Here is an 8,628-nt window from a genome sequence, read left to right as displayed (position 1 = left end):
ACAGACTTTGTGGCACAGCAGAAAAATCAGCATAGCCCAGAGGTTGCAAGTTCAAATTCCAGGTGGGGTCATATTGAAAAGTCAGTAGTGAACATGTCAAATGTAATCATATTGTCATTGACTAAAGACTTTACACTATTTTAGCCGAACAGCATACCACTTACCTTAAAACCCCCATATCATTACTACCTAGATGTACATATCTACCTCAATTACCTGGTTCCCCTGCACATCGACTCGGTACTGCTACCCTGTGTATATAGCCAAGTTATCATTACTCATTGTGTATGTATTCCTCGTGTTATTATTTTTCTATTTTCTATTATTTCAATTTTTTCACTCTGCATTGTTGGGAAGGTCCCGTATGTAAGCATTTCACTGTTAGTCTACACCTGTTGTTTACCAAGCATGTGACAAATCAAATGTGATTTGATTTGACTTTACTTATAATTGTTTGGGACACCTGGTACCATCACATGACAAAAACCTCCAGTGGACCATGACACAACGTCCCAAGAACGTTCAGGTGACCTTCAGGGAAGGATAACACAACGTCCCAAGAACATCCTAAAAACATCCCTGTGTCAAACATGGAACTATAAAAAGGTCCTCCAGAGAACGTTCCCTTGGACCATCACGCAACTTTCTTAGAACATTCTCAGAACATCAGTGGGATAATGTCGCGCCGGAAACCCTTAAGGCACCTAATGGGAATGTCGCCGAATGTCTTCAGGACATCATCTGTTTGCTGGGTAGTCTATAGCTGACTTCTCCCTGTGATACAGCCATTTCTATGTCAGATGAAATCTGCTAATTTATTTTTAACATTAACCTAATGGGTCTGGGTCTCCCTGAATGGCACTGACTATGTCCTGTACTGCAGGTCTGTCCATAGGGCTGTCAGTATGTACAGCAGGTCTGTCTATAGGGCTGTCAGTATGTACAGCAGGTCTGTCTATAGGGCTGTCAGTATGTACTGCAGGTCTGTCTATAGGGCTGTCAGTATGTACAGCAGGTTGGTCTATAGGGCTGTCAGTATGTACTGCAGGTCTGTCTATAGGGCTGTCAGTATGTACAGCAGGTCTGTCCATAGGGCTGTCAGTATGTACTGCAGGTCTGTCTATAGGGCTGTCAGTATGTACTGCAGGTCTGTCTATAGGGCTGTCAGTATGTACTGAAGGTCTATAGGGCTGTCAGTATGTACAGCAGGTTGGTCTATAGGGCTATCAGTATGTACAGCAGGTTGGTCTATAGGGCTGTCAGTATGTACAGCAGGTCTGTCTATAGGGCTGTCAGTATGTACAGCAGGTCTGTCTATAGGGCTGTCAGTATGTACAGCAGGTCTGTCTATAGGGCTGTCAGTATGTACTGCATGTCTGTCCATAGGGCTGTCAGTATGTACAGCAGGTCTGTCTATAGGGCTGTCAGTATGTACTGCAGGTCTGTCCATAGGGCTGTCAGTATGTACTGCAGGTCTGTCTATAGGGCTGTCAGTATGTACAGCAGGTCTGTCTATAGGGCTGTCAGTATGTACTGCATGTCTGTCCATAGGGCTGTCAGTATGTACTGCAGGTCTGTCTATAGGGCTGTCAGTATGTACAGCAGGTTGGTCTATAGGGCTGTCAGTATGTACAGCAGGTCTGTCTATAGGGCTGTCAGTATGTACTGCAGGTCTGTCTATAGGGCTGTCAGTATGTACAGCAGGTCTGTCTATAGGGCTGTCAGTATGTACTGCAGGTCTGTCTATAGGGCTGTCAGTATGTACTGAAGGTCTATAGGACTGTCAGTATGTACAGCAGGTCTGTCTATAGGGCTGTCAGTATGTACAGCAGGTTGGTCTATAGGGCTATCAGTATGTACAGCAGGTTGGTCTATAGGGCTGTCAGTATGTACAGCAGGTCTGTCTATAGGGCTGTCAGTATGTACAGCAGGTTGGTCTATAGGGCTGTCAGTATGTACTGCAGGTCTGTCTATAGGGCTGTCAGTATGTACAGAAGGTCTGTCTATAGGGCTGTCAGTATGTACAGCAGGTCTGTCTATAGGGCTGTCAGTATGTACTGCAGGTCTGTCCATAGGGCTGTCAGTATGTACTGCAGGTCTGTCTATAGGGCTGTCAGTATGTACAGCAGGTCTGTCTATAGGGCTGTCAGTATGTACTGCATGTCTGTCCATAGGGCTGTCAGTATGTACTGCAGGTCTGTCTATAGGGCTGTCAGTATGTACAGCAGGTTGGTCTATAGGGCTGTCAGTATGTACAGCAGGTCTGTCTATAGGGCTGTCAGTATGTACTGAAGGTCTATAGGGCTGTCAGTATGTACAGCAGGTCTGTCTATAGGGCTGTCAGTATGTACAGCAGGTTGGTCTATAGGGATATCAGTATGTACAGCAGGTTGGTCTATAGGGCTGTCAGTATGTACAGCAGGTTGGTCTATAGGGCTGTCAGTACGTCCTCTACTGCAGGTCTGTCTATAGGGCTGTCAGTATGTACTGCAGGTCTGTCTATAGGGCTATCAGTATGTACAGCAGGTCTGTCTATAGGGCTGTCAGTACGTCCTCTACTGCAGGTCTGTCTATAGGGCTGTCAGTATGTACTGCAGGTCTGTCTATAGGGCTGTCAGTATGTACAGCAGGTTGGTCTATAGGGCTGTCAGTATGTACAGCAGGTCTGTCTATAGGGCTGTCAGTATGTACTGAAGGTCTATAGGGCTGTCAGTATGTACAGCAGGTCTGTCTATAGGGCTGTCAGTATGTACAGCAGGTTGGTCTATAGGGCTATCAGTATGTACAGCAGGTTGGTCTATAGGGCTGTCAGTATGTACAGCAGGTTGGTCTATAGGGCTATCAGTATGTACTGCAGGTATGTCTATAGGGCTGTCAGTATGTACTGCAGGTCTGTCTATAGGGCTGTCAGTATGTACTGCAGGTCTGTCTATAGGGCTGTCAGTATGTACTGCAGGTCTGTCTATAGGGCTGTCAGTATGTACAGCAGGTTGGTCTATAGGGCTATCAGTATGTACTGCAGGTCTGTCTATAGGGCTGTCAGTATGTACTGCAGGTCTGTCTATAGGGCTGTCAGTATGTACTGCAGGTCTGTCTATAGGGCTGTCAGTATGTACTGCAGGTCTGTCTATAGGGCTGTCAGTACATCCTCTACTGCAGGTCTGTCTATAGGGCTGTCAGTATGTACTGCAGGTCTGTCTATAGGGCTGTCAGTATGTACTGCAGGTCTGTCTATAGGGCTGTCAGTATGTACAGCAGGTTTGTCTATAGGGCTGTCAGTATGTACAGCAGGTCTGTCTATAGGGCTGTCAGTATGTACTGAAGGTCTATAGGACTGTCAGTATGTACAGCAGGTCTGTCTATAGGGCTGTCAGTATGTACAGCAGGTTGGTCTATAGGGCTATCAGTATGTACAGCAGGTTGGTCTATAGGGCTGTCAGTATGTACAGCAGGTCTGTCTATAGGGCTGTCAGTATGTACAGCAGGTCTGTCTATAGGGCTGTCAGTATGTACAGCAGGTCTGTCTATAGGGCTGTCAGTATGTACTGCATGTCTGTCCATAGGGCTGTCAGTATGTACAGCAGGTCTGTCTATAGGGCTGTCAGTATGTACTGCAGGTCTGTCCATAGGGCTGTCAGTATGTACTGCAGGTCTGTCTATAGGGCTGTCAGTATGTACAGCAGGTCTGTCTATAGGGCTGTCAGTATGTACTGCATGTCTGTCCATAGGGCTGTCAGTATGTACTGCAGGTCTGTCCATAGGGCTGTCAGTATGTACAGCAGGTCTGTCTATAGGGCTGTCAGTATGTACAGCAGGTCTGTCTATAGGGCTGTCAGTATGTACTGCATGTCTGTCCATAGGGCTGTCAGTATGTACAGCAGGTCTGTCTATAGGGCTGTCAGTATGTACTGCAGGTCTGTCCATAGGGCTGTCAGTATGTACTGCAGGTCTGTCTATAGGGCTGTCAGTATGTACAGCAGGTCTGTCTATAGGGCTGTCAGTATGTACTGCATGTCTGTCCATAGGGCTGTCAGTATGTACTGCAGGTCTGTCTATAGGGCTGTCAGTATGTACAGCAGGTTGGTCTATAGGGCTGTCAGTATGTACAGCAGGTCTGTCTATAGGGCTGTCAGTATGTACTGAAGGTCTATAGGGCTGTCAGTATGTACAGCAGGTCTGTCTATAGGGCTGTCAGTATGTACAGCAGGTTGGTCTATAGGGCTATCAGTATGTACAGCAGGTTGGTCTATAGGGCTGTCAGTATGTACAGCAGGTTGGTCTATAGGGCTGTCAGTACGTCCTCTACTGCAGGTCTGTCTATAGGGCTGTCAGTATGTACTGCAGGTCTGTCTATAGGGCTATCAGTATGTACAGCAGGTCTGTCTATAGGGCTGTCAGTACGTCCTCTACTGCAGGTCTGTCTATAGGGCTGTCAGTATGTACTGCAGGTCTGTCTATAGGGCTGTCAGTATGTACTGAAGGTCTATAGGGCTGTCAGTATGTACAGCAGGTCTGTCTATAGGGCTGTCAGTATGTACAGCAGGTTGGTCTATAGGGCTATCAGTATGTACAGCAGGTTGGTCTATAGGGCTGTCAGTATGTACAGCAGGTTGGTCTATAGGGCTATCAGTATGTACTGCAGGTATGTCTATAGGGCTGTCAGTATGTACTGCAGGTCTGTCTATAGGGCTGTCCGTATGTACTGCAGGTCTGTCTATAGGGCTGTCAGTATGTACTGCAGGTCTGTCTATAGGGCTGTCAGTATGTACAGCAGGTTGGTCTATAGGGCTATCAGTATGTACTGCAGGTCTGTCTATAGGGCTGTCAGTATGTACTGCAGGTCTGTCTATAGGGCTGTCAGTATGTACTGCAGGTCTGTCTATAGGGCTGTCAGTATGTACTGCAGGTCTGTCTATAGGGCTGTCAGTACATCCTCTACTGCAGGTCTGTCTATAGGGCTGTCAATATGTACTGCAGGTCTGTCTATAGGGCTGTCAGTATGTACTGCAGGTCTGTCTATAGGGCTGTCAGTATGTACAGCAGGTATGTCTATAGGGCTGTCAGTATGTACAGCAGGTCTGTCTATAGGGCTGTCAGTATGTACAGCAGGTCTGTCTATAGGGCTGTCAGTATGTACAGCAGGTTGGTCTATAGGGCTATCAGTATGTACAGCAGGTCTGTCTATAGGGCTGTCAGTACATCCTCTACTGCAGGTCTGTCTATAGGGCTGTCAGTATGTACTGCAGGTCTGTCTATAGGGCTGTCAGTATGTACTGCAGGTCTGTCTATAGGGCTGTCAGTATGTACAGCAGGTATGTCTATAGGGCTGTCAGTATGTACAGCAGGTCTGTCTATAGGGCTGTCAGTACGTCCTCTACTGCAGGTCTGTCTATAGGGCTGTCAGTATGTACTGCAGGTCTGTCTATAGGGCTATCAGTATGTACTGCAGGTCTGTCTATATGGCTGTCAGTATGTACTGCAGGTCTGTCTATAGGGCTGTCAGTATGTACAGCAGGTCTGTCTATAGGGCTGTCAGTACGTCCTCTACTGCAGGTCTGTCTATAGGGCTGTCAGTATGTACTGCAGGTCTGTCTATAGGGCTATCAGTATGTACTGCAGGTCTGTCTATATGGCTGTCAGTATGTACAGCAGGTCTGTCTATAGGGCTGTCAGTACGTCCTCTACTGCAGGTCTGTCTATAGGGCTGTCAGTATGTACTGCAGGTCTGTCTATAGGGCTGTCAGTATGTACAGCAGGTCTGTCTATAGGGCTGTCAGTATGTACTGAAGGTCTATAGGGCTGTCAGTATGTACAGCAGGTCTGTCTATAGGGCTGTCAGTATGTACAGCAGGTATGTCTATAGGGCTGTCAGTATGTACTGCAGGTCTGTCTATAGGGCTGTCAGTATGTACAGCAGGTCTGTCTATAGGGCTGTCTGTATGTACTGCAGGTCTGTCTATAGGGCTGTCAGTATGTACTGCAGGTCTGTCTATAGGGCTGTCAGTATGTACTGCAGGTCTGTCTATAGGGCTGTCAGTATGTACTGCAGGTCTGTCTATAGGGCTGTCAGTATGTACTGCAGGTCTGTCTATAGGGCTGTCAGTATGTACTGCAGGTCTGTCTATAGGGCTGTCAGTATGTACTGCAGGTCTGTCTATAGGGCTGTCAGTATGTACTGCAGGTCTGTCTATAGGGCTGTCAGTATGTACTGCAGGTCTGTCTATAGGGCTGTCAGTATGTACTGCAGGTCTGTCTATAGGGCTGTCAGTATGTACTGCAGGTCTGTCTATAGGGCTGTCAGTATGTACTGCAGGTCTGTCTATAGGGCTGTCAGTATGTACTGCAGGTCTGTCTATAGGGCTGTCAGTATGTACTGCAGGTCTGTCTATAGGGCTGTCAGTATGTACTGCAGGTCTGTCTATAGGGCTGTCAGTATGTACAGCAGGTCTGTCTATAGGGCTGTCAGTATGTACTGCAGGTCTGTCTATAGGGCTGTCAGTATGTACTGCAGGTCTGTCTATAGGGCTGTCAGTATGTACTGCAGGTCTGTCTATAGGGCTGTCAGTATGTACTGCAGGTCTGTCTATAGGGCTGTCAGTATGTACTGCAGGTCTGTCTATAGGGCTGTCAGTATGTACTGCAGGTCTGTCTATAGGGCTGTCAGTATGTACTGCAGGTCTGTCTATAGGGCTGTCAGTATGTACAGCAGGTTGGTCTATAGGGCTATCAGTATGTACAGCAGGTTGGTCTATAGGGCTGTCAGTATGTACAGCAGGTCTGTCTATAGGGCTGTCAGTATGTACAGCATGTCTGTCCATAGGGCTGTCAGTATGTACAGCAGGTTGGTCTATAGGGCTGTAACAGTAGTGAGAGAACAGCACCCTCCCCTGGCCATCCAGGACAAAGTCTCCTCCCAACTGAGAAACACATGGAAAACAGAATGAACCAAAATGATATGTAAAAAAAAAAATGCTATGAAAAATACATGTAAAAACAGAAGGAACTAAAATGCCAAGTGAAAACAGAACTAGAAAGGTACATGACATAACACAACTATTTCAGCTGATTGAAAAATGTCTGTAACTAGGAATGTATATTTTCGGTGTGCATGTAAAATATTGCAGCAAATACATTTACGGTGATGGCTTTGATGTACTGGTAATGTTACCTGAAACATAACATCTTCTATAAACGGAAGACATCTAGGGAACTCCAGATTTGCCACAGCATATTCAGCATAGGCTAGCATGTTGTTGAAGCTCAACACTTTCTACGGAGATGCTCTCAAGCCAACAGTGCTGTATATATGCAATCCCCCAACATAACATGACTCCTTATAGTAGAAATAGTACTATATAGTATGTATAAGATACATAGTGCATACAGTGCCTTCGGAAAGTATTCAGACCCCTTGACTTTTTCAAAATGTTGTTGCATTACAGCCTTATTTTAAAATTGATTAAATTGTTTTTTTTCTCATCAATCTACACACAATACTCCATAATGACAAAGCAAAAACATGTTTTTTGACATTTTTGCAAATACATAAAAAAATAAAAAACTGAAATATCACATTTACATAAGTGTTCAGACCTTTTACTCAGTACTTTGTTGAAGCACCTTTGGCAGCGATTACAGCCTCAAGTCTTCTTGAGTATGATGCTACAAGCTTGGCACACCTGTATTTGAGGAGTTTCTCCCATTCTTCTCTGCAGATCCTCTCAAGCTCTGTCAGGTTGGATGGGGAGCGTCGCTGCACAGCTATTTTCAGGTCTCTCCAGAGATGTTCGATCGGGTTCAAGTCCGGACTCTGACTGGGCCACTCAAGGACATTCAGAGACTTGTCCCGAAGCCCCTCCTGAGTTGTCTTGGCTGTGTGCTTAGGGTTGTTGTCCTGTTGGAAGGTGAACCTTCACCCCAGTCTGAGGTCCTGAGCGATCTGGAGCAGGTTTTCATCAAGGATCTCTCTGTACTTTGCTCCGTTCATCTTTCTCTCAATCCTGACTAGTCTCCCAGTCCCTGCCGCTAAAAAACATCCCCACAGCGTGATGCTGCCACCACCATGCTTCACCGTAGGGACGGTGCCAGGTTTCCTCCAGACGTGACGCTTGGCATTCAGGCCAAAGATTTCAATCTTGGTTTCATCAGACCAGAGAATCTTGTTTCTCATGGTCTGAGAGTCCTTTAGGCGCCTTTTGGCAAACTCCAAGGCCCTTCTCCCCTGATTGGTCAGTTTGGCCGGGCGGCCAACTCTAGGAAGAGTCTTGGTGGTTCTGAACTTCTTCCATTTAAGAATGATGGAGACCACTGTGTTCTTGGGGACCTTCAATGCTGCAGATATTTTTTGGTACCCTTCCTCAGATCTGTGCCTCGACACAATCCTGTCTCGGAGCTCTACGGACAATTCCTTCGACCTCATGGCTTGGTTTTTGCTCTGACATGCACTGTCAACTGTGGGACCTTCTATAAACAGGTGTGTGCCTTTCCAAATCATGTCCAATCGATTGAATTTACCACATGTGGACTCCAATCAAGTTGTAGAAACATCTCAAGGAGGATCAATGGAAACAGGATGCACCTGAGCTCAATTTCGAGTCTTATAGCAAAGGGTCTGAATACTTATGTAAA

The sequence above is a fragment of the Coregonus lavaretus genome (assembly GCF_964263955.1).
Source record: "Coregonus lavaretus genome assembly, chromosome: 27".
NCBI lineage: Eukaryota > Metazoa > Chordata > Actinopteri > Salmoniformes > Salmonidae > Coregonus > Coregonus lavaretus.
The sequence above is the reverse complement of the archived record's forward strand: the minus strand, read 5'-3'. Positions refer to the sequence as shown.